General features: G+C 41.4%; 1 long non-coding RNA gene across 1 annotated transcript; it reads left to right on the top strand.

Moving 5' to 3' along the window:
- The first annotated feature begins 278 nt into the window (after nucleotides 1–278).
- On the top strand, nucleotides 279–5,003 carry LOC140706398 (uncharacterized). The gene is made up of 3 exons (XR_012086039.2): nucleotides 279–367; nucleotides 2,652–2,700; nucleotides 4,849–5,003. It is a non-coding gene; the product is annotated as an uncharacterized LOC140706398 (long non-coding RNA).
- The last annotated feature ends 12,307 nt before the right edge of the window (nucleotides 5,004–17,310 follow it).

Genomic DNA, 17,310 nt, shown 5'->3' with positions numbered 1-17,310 from the left:
CCAGGGTGTCAAACAGGAGTTCCCCAGCACCATTTTTTGAATTCTCCCATCCAGGAAGGACCGGAGCCATTGTAAAACACTGCCTGTAAATTGCATCCCAGAGAAATCGCTTAGAAAGATAAGATGGTCAATGGTATCAAAAGCCATTGAGAGGTCCAGCAGAACCAAGAAGGGCACACTTCCTTTGTTCAGTTCCCAGGATAGGTCACCCACAACAGTGACCAAGTAACCAAAGCAATCTCTGTCCCATAACTAGGCCTGAAGCCAGATTGAAATGGATTGAAATACTCCATCTCATTCAGAAATCCCTGGAGCCAAGTGTGAGGAAATCAGATGGATTATGTCATACTCCTCCATGATGATCCAGGTGATGCTTATATGTATGAGGAAGAATACTTGTTTTGCTGTATTCCGGGCTGCACCAAGCATATCCCGCACTGAGCCAGAGACATCACATTCCATTCCTAATTGCTCATTAGCAGAGATTCTCATGAGAACTGAAAGGAGGGGTAGAGTGAAGTCACATTTTACAGGTGAAGTTACTGGACAAAGGACTTGAGCCTGATTGGATGACATCATTTTGGGGGAACATGGATTTAAGATCTAGCAAGGCGCTAGTTAGGAGCTGTTGTTTGTCAGGCTAGCTGTACTTTCTTCTGTCTGTCTGCTGCTGCTACATTAGGGATAGAAATCCAGGAGCAGAAACTCAGTCATGATTACTTAGCTGGTAAATAATTTTGAGGCAGAAGTAGTTAGCTTTTACAATGGTGCCTCGCTTAACAACGATAATCCATTCCAGGAAAATCGCCGTTAAGCAAAAAAATCGTAAAGAGAAAATAAAAACCCCATTGAAACGCACTGAAACCCGTTCAATGCATTCCAAAGGGGTAAAAACTCACCGTCCAGCGAAGATCCTCCATACGGTGGCCATTTTCACTGCCTGTATAGCAAGGAATCCGTCCCTAAACACAGCAGCAAGCCATTTTAATTTCCCGGTGGCCATTTTGAAACCGCCGATCAGCTGTTTAAAAAACATCGTTTTGCGAAGAATCAGTTCCCGAAGCAGGGAACTGATCATCGCAAAGCGAAATCTCCCCATTTAGACCGTTGTTTTGCGATTGCAATTGCGATTGCAAAAAGATTGTCATAAAGCAGATTTGTCGTAATGTGGGGCAATCGTAAAGCGAGGCACCACTGTATTATCTTATGGGGAAAGTTTCAAAGAACTCACTTAATTATTTAAATATTTATTCATTCATTCATTTATTTTATTTATGCCCCGCCTATCTGGTCATTGCGACCACTCTAGGCGGCATTGCTTATTGCTTTTGAATGGTTTTAGAAATGTACAACTACCTTTCTGAATTCTTTTTAAAATAATTTTAATAAACCCTTTTAAAGATTTTTACCCAGATGTGATCATTCGGGGGAAAAGGATTTGAGGGTCTAAAGAAGGTGCCTTGGCCAAGAGGTTACATTCACTAAGTTTATTATTTAGGTTAGTCTACCTCGGTGTGCTAAGTATGGAGTGCACTAATGCTGTCTTGGAAAAGGAGACAATTGAAAATACAGGTTAGAAGTTTGCCCATAGTGCGAATTCATGCATCCTCTGGGTCTCACCCAGCCTAGGGTTCAAAGGGTAGTGAGTAGAAATGGGGATATTAGCATTTGTAAATGAATATGAATATTCCCATCCCAGCTGGCCCCTGGATATGGCTCGTCCACTCATGCGTCCTGGTGTTGTGAAGGTCCCACTCTTCCCACCAGTTGCAGCAGTAGCTCCACTGTCTCCCTGCTTGGCTGGCCACTCAGCAGCCATGTGGGGAGACAATAGGTCTCCTGTCCCCTGCCTGGAGTGGTAGTCAGTATAGACTACTCTCTAGTAGTGAGTATAGTACTACAGAGGCTCTTTTGCCTAGTAGAATGCCCTTGGGGGTTCCTTACACTGAGAAGCTAGCTCAGGAATGAAGATTGTTGGGCAGCAGGCTGGAGGTACACCAACAGAATCCCTGTACGGTCCAGGCTGTCACTTTTGGACATACACATTCAAATTGAGAAAACTGGGATGTGATACTTGATGAGAAGGATGGAATCATGATAGACCACTGCAGTTCCACTCCCCGCACCCAGGTTTTGACTGCTGCTACACAAAAAGCCCTGATGGATAAAGCTTAGTAAGAATATATATATGTAGCATGGTAAAAGGAAAAAAAACCCAGAAAGAAATATTTTCACATGCATTACCGGAACGAGCCACTAGAAGTTACCAGAGACCATGTTATGTACTGTATTCTTCACTAACATGCACATGTGCACATTCAAGCACATGTATTCTTCATAGCACAGTCTCTGTCTCCCCCTAGTGGCCATCTCTGGTAATACATGTGTAAATATTTTTTCTGGATTTTTCTTTTCTTTTAAAAGTTTTAATATTTTCACACTTATACGTGTGTGAAATAGATACACTTATATATGCTCTGAAATAGATACTGATCCCATGGATAAGGGGGTTCTACTGTATTTAATGTATTTATTTAAAATATTTTTACTCTGCCTTTCTCCTCGAAAGGACCCATATAGCAACCCTCTCTCTTTCCCCTGCTCCTCCTTTTTTAACCATACCCGATGGAATTTCTCTCCTCTTGTCTTAGGACTGGAACGGGTATACAAGGCTGTGACGGGCAGGAATAAATATTGAAGGTAAGGACTGCTGTGTTGGTCCAATACTGATATTTGCTGTGAGACCCCGATTTGGGGATTGGAAGCTGTGGCAGAGCCCATGCACCATTTTAAAGCACCTTACTTGCTGGCACAACAGTTCTTAGGTCAGAGCAGTAACTGCTTTAATAAATCAGAAGAGAGAAAGAGACAGCCTTTAGCTAGTCGTTGTTCTCTTCCTCTGAACCCACATTTGTGCAATGAAAACAAAAAGCTATGCCAAAATGTTTTCACTACGGTGGCATTTTGTGGCACACAGGTCTTAACAAATGGTTCCAATAAAAGGTCTTATTTGCTCATTCCATAAGTGAACAATATTCTACTTTGCTAGGATTAGGAATAAAATCAAAATAAATACAGTATATGTATGCATGAATGCTACAAGACAGGCCTTCTTGTGAAATGTCATCCTGCCAAAAAAAAACAAGTTAATGTTACAACATCAGAGTGATCAAGTTGTCAGTTTGGATGAAATGGAGCTTCATGCAAAAGCTTCATGTTTAGAAATAACTCTGTACCAATTACAAAGGACTGAATCAGAGTGCTGTCGTCTCACATTTCTAAATGTTAATGATTTAACTTTGGGAATACGAAGAGAGGGTTATTTAATACGAGAAAAATTGAAATTCATCGTACCACTTATATAACCTATGATCAAGAGACCAAAATGGCTTCCGGTACCCCATTTCAGATGAACTGAAATGCACAAGATAATTGACAATACTACCTCAGAGAAGATCAAAGGTATGGTATCAGTTCATGGCAATTCAATTTGATATAGCTAGATGGCTAGGCAGAACAGATCATTAATTTTTTTTTTTATTGGCAAGCTTACATATTTTCCTCTGTGGAAAAAACAGCATCTAAAGAACATTCTTTGATAGCCCCATCTTCTCAAACCTCGCATAGGTTAGAAAAGATTATTTTGATTTGATTTCTTTTAAATCATTATTTCCACATCATGACAATTATATGAAATTGGTGTTGTAGTATAAAAACAGAAGCCCCAATCCACCTCAAGTTAGCTATGGTAATTTAAATGTCATTGCCTCAAATGAGACTCCAGCCTTACTAAATCTGGCTGGAGCAAGGCCAAAATATTTTCTAGGTGTAGAGAAAATAGTTCAAAACGTAGTTCCCGGGAAACATTTTTCAAACATTATGAGTCGCTGTAGTATAGTTCTTATACAGGTGGTTCAATCAAATGTGAAGCTTTCAAATACGACAGGCTTAAATCCAACATCATGACAATATAGACTTGGCAAATCTCAGGACACCTGCTGAACTACCAGGCAATTGCTGTGTTCCTCAGGCCTCCAGATGGGGAGACAAATCTGACAGCAATTTATATAGTGTATATATATATCAGTTTGTATACCACCCCATTAGTGTTGCCACTCTCTGAGCGGTGCTGGAAGAAGATAATTTTTTATGTTATTGCATGTGGTGCCATCAATGCCTGTGCAATAATTTCCTCTCCACTGGTTGCAGGACTCACTGGTCCAATGCAAAAAATGTTAGAGTGTGTATCACACACATAATGCTTTACTTAAGATGTAATGCAGGAAATGTACGAGCACATCATCAGTGCCTGCCCCCATGATATCACAAAGGAAACCACCCATTTGCAGTAACTCACAGGAAAGGTATTTATTATGAGTTACCCGCAAATGTATTTCCTGTGGATTAGTAGCAAAGAGGTGTGGCCTCGCTTACAACACACACACTCTGTTTTACTTGTGATTCCTTGCATTAAAGCAAATGATACGTTAGTGACAATTCCCCCCCCCCACCGCCATCTGAAGATTTTTCCCTCCTCTGTGTCAGGGGGAATGTTGTGGGACACCCACTCCTCCTCCAAGGAAAACTGCTCCCTTGACCTTTGCTGCCTGAAAGGGATATTAAGTCTCCTTCTGGGGTCTTCTACCCTTTTCCTTGGTTTTCCAAGTGGAAGAGCCCAGGGGGAGCACATCAGCATCCCTTTCTGGGGGGGGGTAACCAATCACTGAAGGATAACAATAGAGGGGGTAACCATCCTTGAAGGGCAGAACACCCAATTCCATTTGATCAATTTACTAGTTGGCAATACTAAATTGGACTTTCTTTCCCACCCTGTCCTCTCTCCAACAGCCCTCTCTGCCATCCAAAAATGTGCACTGAAAGGTTTCCTTGCATAGTGAGAGCAAGTTTTGGGGATGCCCAGGAGGCTGCAAGGAGAGGGGAAATCACCCCAATTTTCCAGTTTCAATGAAAGAAGCAATTTCATCAGTGAGTCAACCTTGTTGTGTCCAACCGTTAATTTGTAGATTAAACCAACGAGTCACAAGCATAAAGGATTTGTGTGTGTTTGTGGGCACTATTATCTCATTAGCAAATGAAACAAGTGACAGAAATGAAAGCTAACATCTTTGTTCCTTTATATATATATATTTCTGGACTCTTGTTGAGAAGTCTCTATAAATAAATAATTTCTTATTTTGCAATGCTCTAATATTGCAAAGAATATTTAGGACAACTGCTATACAGAAATTTGGTCTTTCTTGCTGTCTGGGCATGGAAACCATACCAGGCCTTCATCTCATAAAAGAAGGAAAAGTCTTTAATCTTGACATTTTCAAAACACACTGTAAAAATGGATGAAGATCCAGTTTAAACATTCACTTTGGTTTTGCCAGGCAACATTTCTGGGAAATGCACAGTTTGATGGATTTGTCACACACCAAAAAATGACACCTTTTCAAAACACTGTATTTTATTCTCAGCAAACAAAGAAGAACAAGGTTACGGCTCTGTAAATCTGGTATTAAACTAGAGCATCAAACCCACAGAGTGTAAGAAAGCACTACTGGGAGATGTCTACAACTGATCTCCTCGCCTTGTGAGGCTTAAGATTACATAAACACATTCTCTTTCATTTAACCTCCTCAAAGCCTGTCTCTTTGAATCAGAAGTCATGTTGGCCACTCCAAATTATTGAGACACAACTTATCCACAATAGACTGCTCCAAAATATTACTGACAAATTACAAACGGTTTCATCTGCCTGTAAATGTTTCCTGTGGATCATTTTGAATGACCTTGAGATCAACTTTACGCAATCTAGATATTTGTCTTTTTATATATTTTCACCCACTGGAAAAAAATATCAGTTGTATTAAAAATGATAGTTTGTGGCAATTTTCTATTAATTGCTATAAAAAACCATTAACACTTTTGATGTTCACCACCAGAGAGAAAGAGAGAGAGAGAGAGAGAGAGAGAGAGAAAATGAGAGAATGGCTGTGCCAGGTAAATGGCAAATGTTTTATCTGGCAGACTTAGTGTAAAAAAAGTCTGAATGATCCCTTTGAAAAGTGAAGGAGCAGAAGCACTATTGGCAATTGTCCTAGAATTACAAATATTTTGAGAAACTAACAAAATCATCTGTTCAACAGGAGTAATTGCCAGGCACCAATAGCAAAAAGAAGTGCTTTTTTCTTTCTTTCAACCTCTTGTAGTTAAGCCTTAGTAGATGTGGGACTGACAGGACTCCACCCCTCAGGCTGGTTCAACCACTAGGGGGGCACCCAGCCCACGAGCCCCAGTGAAAGTACCTCCCACCTGCACGGAGCCGGCCAAGGTACTAGCAGAGTGATAGGGGTCACTGAGAAGGAAGCCAGGGGTGTGGCTGTCAAGATGGGGGTCTTTAAGAAGGAGTCAGGCACTAAGGTGGAGGATGACCTCTGGATGGACACAGTGGACTGCAAGGTCTGCCAACTGGAAACAGAGAGTGACTTGGTGGCAAAGAGGGCTGGGAAGTGGTTCGGAGGCAGGATCCATGGACTGGTCAGTGGGTCAACCTCTTTGTACCACCTGAGGAATTTACATAGCTTCACTGAAACCAACAGAGGTGCTATGAGGCCACAAATTCAGATCCTGGAGGTGGTAAAGAGGGGACCAGATGAATGTCAGTGGCCTGGATGCAGTATCAGGCATCCCAGGGACTAGACTCACTAAAACACAGAGTCCTCACTCCTGTTTCCCATCTCTAGCCCCACATTTTCTACTAGTCAGGTCCACCTCAACCTGGAAGGGATTGACATTACAACTGCAGCTGCCTTTGCATACACTCCTGGTTGCCATGGCCTCAAAGTGGTGAAAGTGGTGACTACGTGTGTGCTGGGACAGGCCCATTGGCAATAACTGTTGATGTTTGAGTTCATTACTATCAACGGTTGTGTTTGAGCAAAAACACTATGTCGTGATAAGGGAGCAATGAGTGCTACTCACAGTACATGTGTAATAAAATGAAATGAATTATGAAATTTATAAAACTATGGGACTCATGGCATCTAAAATTAAAGAAAGAAATATACAGATGGAAATAAACAATAGCCACATTTGCTCTTTAGCTTTTTTACAGATGTGGATAGACTGATATAATAACTCATCAAGATCCAACTTGAGAGCCTTTTGGGGATGTGCCCCAGCTTGTTGGTCCACAATTTCCCCTACACGATGACATAGGGTATGTGAGCATGACAACAGAAATGACAAACATTTCTGGCTTCTCCCCAGGGCCACTGGAGTGTCAGCATCAAGCTCTCCTGTAGATTAGGGGAATAAATAACCATTTCAAAAGACATGGAAGTGACTGAAGGGCTAAGAGAAGGAGATGAACCGGGGGGGGGGGAATGCAGGAAGGCACGGACAATCCCCTTGAGCAGGGATCCCTAACCCCAGTCTGCAGCCCGGTACCAGGCCATGGCCTTGGCAGGACCGGGCCATGGAGACAGATCTCTGGCCCCCACAAGCCCCCCCTCCATGCTCACATGCATGCCACCCCACATACATGCACCAATGCATGCACACCCTGCCCACAGATGCACAGACGCACACACCCCACACCCAACCATGCATGGATACACATACGCCCCCACATTCATGCACAGATGCCCCACCCACTCACGCATGGACACACAGATGTCCCACCCATGCACACACAGATGCATGGATGCCCCACCTATGCATGCATGGATGCTGTCTCCCCACCTCATCTCCGCCCACCCGCTAAACCGGTCCACGGATCGAAAAAGGTTGGGGACCACTGTCGTAGAGGAAGAGAGTGGGAAAGAAAAGGAAGAGATAAAAGGGGAGAAAAAGGTGGGAACAGAGAGCTTGAAAGAAATAAGAGGAGAAGAAGAGGAACTGGAAGGATGCTGTGAAAGAATATATAGTGGAGGCCCACCTAAAAAAATGGTTAATCACGAGCGAGAAAAGCCCCACAAAGAGTGGGAAGAGAGAATAAAGGAAAGCCCCATGACAGGGGAAATAGGAACTTTACAGTCTCTAGTGCTGAGCGAGGCAAGGTTGTGAACTGTTCAACACCCACAAAATCCTCTTATTGGGGGGAATAGGAAAGATGAGAAAGGTGACCCTGGGTGCAAGAACTTCTTCTTTCAAGGGGTTAGGTAACTATGGTGCTACTCATGCCCAAGACCTGAGAAAGGGATTGCCAAACACCTCCAACTCAGTGGAGAGGGAGGAGCTGCCCATTTGTAACCCAGTGGGGCTGAATAAGCTATCACTGTTGCAACACCCCTCACCTTGCTTAGGTAAAACCCCTGTTAGATCCGCCAGGGCATTAGAGCCAAAACAGTTTCGAATTAAAAGAAAGGAGTTATTGTGTTCAGCCCAAATGAATAGATTCTGATTTTGTTAAAAATGTGGACAATAGTTTAATAAAAGCAGATATTTCACAGGATGCTGGTCTATGTGCCATGGAAATAAACATGGGTGAAGAAGAGCTGGCAGGACTGGTTGTTAGTGGAATAAAAGGAGTGGGCAGATGTTATTGGCCTGCAATTTCCATCATCTTTTGCCATTGCATATGGAGGCCAGGAAGCTTTCAAGAGAAAATTGGACAACCATCTGTCAGATCTGCTTTGACTTGTATTCCTGCATCGAGCAGGGGGTTGGACTTGATGGCCTTATAAGCCCCTCCCAACTGAATTATTCTACGATTCTATGAATTGGAGCTGTAGGTCAAATACATCCAGACAGTTATAGTTGCCCTTTGGATTCTCACTCTCATCATGCATCAGTTACTCCCAGAAGCATTACAGTTTAACTTGCTGAACATAGCATGCATCTGATTTTCTACACATTGTATATGTTATGTGTTATGTGTTGTCAAGTCTCATCCAACTTACAACTATTAGGATTCTCAAAGTAAGTGAGACATTCCAGTCCAATCCCCCAAAGGGTTTCCATGGGCCAACAGAGATTCAGACCCAGATCTCTTTAGTCCATCATTCCATCCACTACTACTGGGACCAACACACATTACATGTAGGCTCATGCATGTCTTGCTTACCTGGTCAATAACTTTTTGTATTGTGGATGAATGAGGGCACTTTTCCTGTATCATTTACACGATTCACTTGTAGCCTTATACCCATTTGACCTTATATGTCTTTTTTTTTAAAAAAGGTGATATCTAAGTCAGAATACATGACTTTATATGTTTCTTGGACAGAAAACCAGCAATTGAAAGTCAGTGCTGGCCACTAGACCCTTTCTCAGCAGCCTTCCATACTAATGGAAAACCCATGCTCAACATTTTCCCAGCCATGCAAAGCAGGTTTAGAGAGGGCATGGAGGACTGCAGCATGAGGGTGCAGGAATTGCCTCTCTCTTGGTTATCCTTACAGAAGCAGTTAACTCAACATTATTCCTCTACTGGATTCTGCACAATATTCCCTTCCTTCATTAGCACAGAAGGCCCTTAGAAAAAGAAACAAAGAGTGTGACTAGCTGGCCAAATTACCCCAGGCTGGATCATACTAAACTTGCTTCATCTCTTTCTCCCTCCACGGGGTAGCTTTCAATTTCCTGATATTGTCAGATGCACTTTGTTTCAGTCCCAGTGATCACACGCACTGGTAATGGACCAAAACAGAGCAATTCTTCTCTCTCTCTCTCTCTCTCTCTCTCTCTCTCTCTCTCTCTCTCTCTCTCTCTCACACACACACACACACACACACACACACACACACACACACACACACACACACACACACACACACACACACAGAGAGAGAGAGAGAGAGAGAGAGAGAGAGAGAGAGAGAGAGAGAGAGAGAGAGAGAGAGAGAGAGAGAGAGAGAGAGAGAGAGAGAGAGAGAGAGAGAGAGAGAGAATGTAGCCCTTGAGGTGTACCCAAAAATGTGTGGATAGGCAAAAATAAAGGACCGGCTGGTCTTTGTACCATATGTCATGTGGTCACCAGGAAAAGAAACAAATCAGCTCATCCCCTGAGTGGATCAAACTGTGGAACAAATCCCTGTATGATTGCATCCTGAGTGTACTTGACTACAAGATCAAATGCATAGAAGTCTGATAAGATACAATCCTTTATGTTGATTTTGATGGGTACAATGTGCATCCAGACTTGTTAATGATCATGAGTTTCAGTTACACATGATGCCCAGCTTGTGCAACAGAAGCAAACCTGTAAGGGGTTGCAGGCAGCAACAATCCACCCTCTCTATCATGTATTGCCTTTCTCTGCTTTGTCCACTGAGGAAACTGTTCCCTTGGATTTGTGTATACAGCTGCATCATAATAAACTTGGCAGTTTTTATTAATTTAGGAACCTTTATGTTGAAAGTCAAAATAAACTGCCTATTATTATGTAGAACGAACATACTTAATGTATGCTTAGTACTTTTTTTTTGCTCCTGGGGTTGATTTACAGTTCATTTATTATTTTAGAGGTTAATGATTGATAATGGCTGCTCCAAGCCTCTCAAGCATCGTACATAGTTCTATGCAGTTAATAATAAATGCTATTGGGAAAAAAAAACTTTCATAAAGAACTTCTTTTAAGCCTGAAGGCATAATATGTGATATGAAATGTTGCAGATGCAGGAACAATAGGCAGGTCCAGAGTCATTGTGGTATATCTTGATACTTTTTCATTTACCTTTAATTCAGATATATTCATGTACAAATATAAATGTCCCACCTTCCCTGGAGTCTTAACCAGATATCTGAGAGTCAAGCTGAGTTCTTTCCTTCCTATGCATCACCATCAGTAATAAACTCGCTGTAGGCCAAATGAAGGCCTCCAGCCATGTAATTGGTTTGCAGCATTTTTGATGGGAAATAAAAATGAATAGAATCTGCATCATTTTGTCTTACTGATGTTAAAGATGGTGTGTGTTTACGAAGATAGATCTGTTGAGTGAAAGATAATGGGACAGATTTGTATAATATCTGCTTAGAAATTCACATAGTATAAATGACGAATTGGGTACATTTTAATCAATCTTCTTTCCTTCTGGAATCCATATCATTTTGCATATACCATAGTAGTGATAGAAAGCCAGCATAGTATAGCATATAGAGCAGTGGTTCCCAGCTTTGAGTTCCTGGACATTCTTGGACTGCCAATCCCAGAAGCCTTTACCACTAACTATGCTGGTAAAGGCCTCTGGGAGTTGTAGTCCAGGAATGTCTGGGGACCAAAGTTTGGGAACCGCTGGAATAGAGTGTTCAATGAGACTCAGCAGACCTGGGTTCAAATCCTCACTAAGCCATGGTAGCTCGCTGGGGCTGCCACTTGTAAAACTGCTCCTTAAATATCTTACATACCATGGAAATCATATGAGGTTTGCCAAAAATAAGAGTCATCTTGACAGCACATAATACACACTTGAAGTGGTGATGAGTGAGGACTTCAGGTTCCATTGGATCATGCAGAAATTTCTCTCATTTATGAGTAACATATGGGTGGCCTGGACTGTGAGCAACCCAAGAGTGTTCCATCCAGGCAAAAGGTTGTGGTTACAGCAATACTGCCCCTCCCTTCAAGGACATTCAGATAAGCCAAACCTCCATCCTCATTCAAAAAAGGACACACTGATGCACACTTTTTTGACCTTAACTTCTCTCCAAGTACACAAAAGTGTTGAGTACCATTCTTTGTTTCACTAAAGATGAAAAACATGAGTGGTACAAAAACACAATGAACACGAGACTTTCTTCTCCCAAATATGTTTCAATTGGACTAGACTAATAAATAGATGGACAGTCATTGACGCTGTCAAGACCTGTGCTTCATTTCAGCTTGTCCACACCATTAGTGATGTCCAATGCTGAGAGTGGAGTGGCTGGTGAAATTATTCTTTAGTGTTGACTTGGTTTAACGTAAACAGAGGTTGAAATCCTGTTACTTAGCCTAGTAAGTAGTAACTAGAGTAGGCTCATTAAATCATTAGAACTTTTGCAGGAGTTGACTCACCAAGTGCCTGCTAATTCAGTGGGCATTCTCTAGTTGCTACTCACTAGGCAAAACAACAAGATTTCAGCCAGTGATGTGTGTAAAGAAGCCACATATCCATGTACTCTGGATTTTCTTGTCATTTTTTTTGGCCTTTGATGGGTTTTTCCCCCTCCTTTCGCAATTTCTCTGCTTTTGGAAAGAGAGAATTCCATTGGTAATTTTACTGTAACTTAAAATAACAGAAAAAACCGAAGGTTTCCAAATAAAGGAAACTATCAACAACATAACAGTTTGGATGCACATTCAGACCAAATCAACTTCTTGCAAACAGTTCTAGCTGGATCTTCAAGGAAGTCAAAAGACATGGATTTGCCATTAAAGCCTGACTCTTGAAGGGCTAGCATGTTACAATATATTTCTCATACATCTGTGCACCAATACTGTGATTATGAACTGCTAAAATTTGTTGTCTGGGAAAATTTGAGGAGCGAATGTATTTGATCTAAAACTAATCCCACTCAAGAAGGGGGAGGTTATAAAACCACAGTTTTCACCACATAATTGTGATTCTACATTCTCCACTTGGTTACAAAGCAGAAATTGGGAGTTTAACCTTGAAGACTAAAAGTAGTACCAGAATATCAGGTGAATCTTTGTCATAATAAAAGATTGCCAAAGGGAAAGAAACAGTCTCCACCATTCTTTTCCATGGAAGAGATAACATGCAAACTTCTCAGAAGTCATAATTACACAGAGCCACCATAAAATTATGGTACACATTCAACTGTATGATATTTGGTGGTTAACCTAATAGTAACAGTACTTTGCTATTTGATAATCATCGTGTGGTAAGTTTCTGAATCAATCAATGTGTCATAAAAATGTAGATTGTGGCTAAAATGCACACATATATACAGTATACTCATACATTAGGGAGGAAAAAAATTAAAATGCACCATATAAGGAAAATGGGTTGCAAAAAATTGTTTGATATGTGAAAAAACTGCATATAAAATTGGGTGTGTAAGAAAATGTTCACGGAAATGGATGTGAATTAACAACAAAATATTTAAAATGTTACAAACTGATATGAGAACAGGATGGAAGAAACTGAAGATTGGGCAACTTGGAGAGTAACACAGAAGGCGCATGTCAGTCCAACATGTCAGGGTGAGATTCCTCCCACTGAAGCCATGGTTGCCAATGTGAGAAATCTGAAAAATGGGCAACACAAAGAAACAAATTTGACAACTCCATCCATCCCTACTTTAAAATTGTCTTTACAACTTTACAAAAAAAGCATTATTTTCCAGTGCTAGTAATATAGTGAGTCAGAAGCCTTCAACTATATGTGCATGCAGCATCAAGGTGCCTTGAATGCATGTCATTATTGTCATGCCCTCACCAGATGAGAAGACCATTGGTCTCCAGAAAGTAGATTCCTTAGGATCTACTAGAGACCAGGGTCTAGGAGGAGCTCTCAAAAGGAATCACTCAGGAACTGCTTCTTCAGTTCATCTTGCTTCCACATTCACATTTTCCCCTGTTGAATTCATGAACCGGGGTTGCAATTTCCAAAATTCAGAAGTTTTGATCAGAAAATGAGTCAAATTAGATTCTCACTTAATCCTACACTCTGTTAAGATCTGTTTTGGGGAGGAGGAGAGTCACCTTTGTTTTCACGTTTTCTTAAATAAAAATGAATGTATAGGCATTGATCTCAGGATAAACAATATTGCTATCATGTCATATATTACAATATTCTACAGGGCATATGCACATATGAAGTATGACAGAACTGGATATCTTTTGAGGGATGTAGCCATTTATGGGTTGGAATAGGTAACTAGCTATTCCATATAAATTTGATTTTCTTGTTCAGCCAGATGAATCATCGTGGGAAGCAATTTCAAAACACTCCCAGATGTGTGTGCACTTTACTGCTGCTCTCACATGTGGCTATCTAGAGCTGCAGTTTTGTCTGGCTGTAGCATTACGTCCAGCTACTGGTTGTTGACTGCTAAACCCATTACACAAAGGCTTAACTTGCTGTGCTGGACCTCAGTTATGTAAGACCCTTATTCAGACATTTCTCCAGAATTCATGGTGGCAGCAGCAGAATGTGTGTATGGGTCAAGGACATGTGTGTGCCAGCCTCCCCCTACATCCACAGTGAAAAGATCAAGCCTTGGGAACAAATTTGGCCAACTTGATATCCCTGGCTAGCCCCTCTAACTCTCCATATGATCACAACCTTCCCCATTATCCTGTCATTTCCCAGCATGAAACTGAAAAGTCTCTCTTAAGGCATAGCTACTGGCAGTAGGAGTTTAAGCTCTAGAATAAACTGCTCTTTTGAGTTCTTTTGTCTTTAGCCCAACTCACCAACACTTCTCTGGAGATCCATTTAGCCCTCAGCTGAAAAAGATTCCCAGCCTTGCCATATAGAAGAACCACATTTTTCTTTCAAGCTTAATTTATTCAACACAAAGGCTGATGGGACTGTCTAAGCATCTTCAGCTGATTGCACTCAGAAATCTCATCAGAACTTTATGCTTAAGATATGAAGGTCAGGAGTGGAGAAAACAAAGGTCAGGAGAGGAGCAAACATTACCATATGCTGAGGTAGTGTACTCCCCTACCTCAGCATATGGGACCATTGCAGGACTTAATATATCTTCCACATGCTTTAGGCACTCACACATCTAAGCTGAATGCCTAAATGCATTCTAAATAATTATTTTAATGTTGGAAACTTTATACAATGGCTGAAACCCAGCAGTCATTTGCTATCAGAGTAGGCCCACTGAATCAATGGAACTTATTGATAAGTTGATTCACCAAGCCTCACTGATTCAATAGGCCTACTCTATTTGGGACTTCTTCATGGATTGCTGCCTTGTCGTGGCAAAGGGGCTTGAGTAACTCAGAGAAGCTATGGGCTATGCTGTGCAGGGACACCCAAGATGGACAGGACATAGTGGAGAGTTCCGACTAAACATAATCCACCTGGAGTAGGAAATGGCAATGCCACTCCAGTATTTTTGCCAAGAACGCCTCATGATCAGAAACAAAAAGTTAAAAGATATGACGCTGGAAGATGGGCCCCTCAGGTCGAAAGGCGTCCAACATGCTACTGAGGAACAGCGGAGGACAAGAACAAGTAGCTCCAGAGCTAATGAAGTGGTTGTGCCAAAGCCGAAAGGATGCTCAGCTGTGGACGTGCCTGGAAGTGAAAGGAAAGTCCAATGCTGCAAAGAAAAAGACTGCATAGGAACCTGGAATGTAAGATCTATGAACCTTGGGAAGCTGGAGGTGGTCAAACAGGAGATGGCAAGAATAAACATCGACATCCTGGGCATCAGCGAACTAAAATGGACGGGAGTGGGCGAATTCAATTCAGACGATTATCATATCTACAATTGCGGGGAAGAATCCCGTAGAAGAAATGGAATAGCCGTCACAGTCCACAAAAGAGTGGAAAAATCTGTACTGGGATACAATCTCACCTTCTAGAACTGACACCAAAGAAAGATGTTCTTCTCATTCTAGGGGACTGGAATGCTAAAGTAGGGAGCCAAGAGATAAAAGGAACAACAGGGAAGTTTGGCCTTGGAGTTCAGAATGAAGCAGGGCAACTAATAGAGTTTTGTCAAGAGAACAAGCTGGTCATCACAAACACTCTTTTCCAACAACACAAGAGGCGACTCTATGCATGGAAATCACCAGATGGGCAATATCAAAATCAGATTGATTATATTCTCTGCAGCCAGATGGAGAAGCTCTATACAGTCAGCAAAAACAAGACCTGGAGCTGACTGTGGATCTGATCATCAGCTTCTCATAGAAAATTCACACTTAAACTGAAGAGAGTAGGAAAAACCACTGGGCTACTCAGGTATAATCTAAACCAAATCCCTTATGAATACACAGTGGAAGTAAAGAACAGATTTAAGGAACTCGATTTGGTGGACAGAGTGCCGGAAGAACGTTGGATAGAGCCTCGTAACATTGTACATGAGTCAGCAACAAAAACCATCCCAAAGAAAAGGGAATGCAAGAAAGCAAAGTGGCTGTCCAACGAGGCCTTAGAAATAGCAGAGAGGAGGAGGGAAATAAAATGTAAGGGAGATAGGGAGATAGGGAAGGCTCCAGAAAATTGAATGCAGACTTCCAAAGAATAGCAAGGAGAGACAAGAGGGCCTTCTTAAATGAACAATGCAAGGAAATAGAGGAAAATAACAGAAAAGGAAAAAACAGAGATCCGTTCAGGAAAATTGGAGATATTACAGGAACATTTTGTGCAAAGATGAACATGATAAAGGGCAAAAATGGGAGGGACCTAACAGAAGCAGAAGACATCAAGAAGAGGTGGCAAGAATACACAGAGGAATTATATCAGAAAGATTTGGATATCTCGGACAACCCAGACAATATAGTTGCTGACCTTGAGCTAGACATCCTGGAGAGTGAAGTCAAGTAGGCCTTAGAAAGCCTGGCTAACAACAAGGCCAGTGGAGGTGATGACATTCCAGTTGAACTATTTAAAATATTAAAAGATGATGCTGTTAAGGTGCTATGTTCAATATGCCACCAAGTTTGGAAAACTCAACAGTGGCCAGAGGATTGGAAAAGATCAGTCTACATCCCAATCCAAAAGAAAGGCAGTGCCAAAGAATGCTTCAACTACCGTACAATTGCACTCATTTCACACGCTAGCAAGGTTATGCTCAAAATCCTACAAGGTAGGCTTCAGCAGTATGTGGACCGAGAAGTCCCAGAAGTACAAGCTGGATTCCGAAGGGGCAGAGGAACTCAAGACCAAATTGCTAACATACGCTGGATTATGGAAAAAGCCAGAGAGTTCCAGAAAAATATCTACTTCTGCTTCATTGACTATGCAAAAGCCTTTGACTGTGTGGACCACAGCAAACTATGGCAAGTCCTTAAAGAAATGGGAGTGCATGACCACCTTGTCTATCTCCTGAGAAACCTATATGTGGGACAGGAAGCAAGAGTTAAAACTGGATATGGAACAACTGATTGGTTCAAAATTGGGAAAGGAGTACGACAAGGCTGTATATTGTCCCCCGGCTTATTTAACTTATATGCAGAATACATTTATTTATTTATTTATTTATTTATTTATTTATTTATTTATTTATTTATTTATTTATTTATTTATGTATTTATTTATTTATTTATTTATACCCCGCCTATCTGGCCCATCGGACCACTCTAGGTGGCTTCCAAATATAAAATCAAATAATAAAACATAGACAAATACATAATAATCAAACAAGAACAGCAGTAAAGATAAAAAG

Source organism: Pogona vitticeps, chromosome 4 (assembly GCF_051106095.1).
Source record: "Pogona vitticeps strain Pit_001003342236 chromosome 4, PviZW2.1, whole genome shotgun sequence".
Taxonomy (NCBI): domain Eukaryota; kingdom Metazoa; phylum Chordata; class Lepidosauria; order Squamata; family Agamidae; genus Pogona; species Pogona vitticeps.
The sequence above is the reverse complement of the archived record's forward strand: the minus strand, read 5'-3'. Positions and strand labels throughout refer to the sequence as shown.